The sequence below is a fragment of the Vigna radiata genome, chromosome 8 (genome assembly GCF_000741045.1).
Source record: "Vigna radiata var. radiata cultivar VC1973A chromosome 8, Vradiata_ver6, whole genome shotgun sequence".
Classification (NCBI taxonomy): domain Eukaryota; kingdom Viridiplantae; phylum Streptophyta; class Magnoliopsida; order Fabales; family Fabaceae; genus Vigna; species Vigna radiata.
Window position 1 is genome coordinate 8,214,874 of NC_028358.1, and position 1,838 is coordinate 8,216,711.

The window sequence follows — 1,838 nt, forward strand, 5'->3', positions numbered from 1 at the left end:
GGCAACAAAACACGAACGATAATGTAATGTAATATTCTAGCGTCAACAGTCATGGATCCCGCTAGAATTCTACCAACTACACGTTTGTCAGGCGAAATAATCAACTGTTTTGCCGCATCTAAACTGTATTCATCGACCCATTGGTCTAATATTTTTCCTTCAAATTTCAATCCAACCGAGGGTAGGTCATCTATGGTGGCCAATAGACTGGGTTTGATAATCATTTTCACATTTTTAACCTCAGTCCTAATGGTTCCATTATCAGAAATTTTAAGATTACTATAAAAAATCCGTACAAGTTCAGGATAGTAGCCATGACCATTATCACAGACAAAATCAACCTAGCCTAAATTTGTGAGCATTTGAAAAAATTGCAGATTTTGTCTTTCAAAAAATTCTCTATCCACGAATTTTGGTTCAATGACGTCACGATCGCTAAAAAGTGTGAAATACCTTTCAGCCAGTGCAGGAGTTGAAAATTGAAGTATTTCTTCCGATTCAATCGGTGATGCTGGTGGTGAGGGTGACGGCGAGCTTTGGATCGGTGAAGGTTCACGGCGGCGACGTCCCGCAGCTGTAGAAGTTGAACCCCTAACCCTTTGCCTTCTGGTAGAATCCGCCATTTCAAAATTTTAATCGGTAGAAATTGAAGAAAATGGAGAGTAGAATGTGAAAATGGTGTTTAGAAGTGAGAAAAGTGGGAAAAGATGAGATTTTGGAGGTGTTGTTGGTGCAAAAATGGTGGAAAACGACGCTGCAGTGGTTGGGAAAGGTTGGGTGTGCGAAATGAGAGAGAAAAAGTTGCTTTTATAGGGTAGGATTGGGCGCGTAATCGATTACGAGGTTGCTGTAATCGATTACGAGGGGTCTGATGCATTTTGGTCATCCAGCAAGCACTGGTAATCGATTACACTGACTATGTAATCGATTACCATAGTGGATTTTGCAATAAAAAGTGTTTTTGGACACAAATATAACGTAATATAAGACATAAAAAGTTTTTATTACATTCATCCATGTTCAAATAAAGTGTCAAACATAAGAGGTAATTATTACAGTCATCCAAATAGAAGTTTAAACAACTATTAAACAGTACAGAATAATATAAAAGAGTCTTAAACATTACAAATATTTATGGACGTAAGGGGTAAATATTTCTTATTTTTCGTTGTCCATCTTCATCTATGTACGTCCAATCTTTCAGATCCTCGTAGTGCTCAACTTGAGTTGGAGGACGTATATTTATTGTTTGGACGAAAAGTTCAATATACTGAGACGTCCTTGGACGTTTAACAAACCTGTCAATAGTTTGTGCTTTTTGCCAACGTCCAATCATTTGTGCAATATCATTATCACATTTTATGGAAGTTGTATCATGGATGAGGTAGTTGTTACGTACCTTTGTGGGACGACGATAATCAATATGGGTCACAACTCTTCTGTCTCCACACTGCACAATTTCGCTTAATTGAGAAAAAAGTTCATTGAAGGAGATATTGTGATTGATTGACGTGGTAACCTTTGCATCTGATCGGAATTCGATCCCATAACCAGAGGGACTTTCTACCATTCCAGCGCCTTTAAGTTGACCGCCGAAATAGATTATTGCAGGTGAGTTTCGAGTGTCATTTGTGGGTGTCGTAGATGAAGATGATGCATTTGTAGGAATCGTAAGACCCATTATTTCATCCGGAGATCTTACCCATTTAACATAAACTTCCATGACTGCGTTAATGGGAAAATTAGACTTACATGATATCATTGCTATGACATCTTCGTCTGGTCTTAGTTTGAATGCTTCATATGAGACAGTTTGATTATCATCAAGTCTCGGTCGA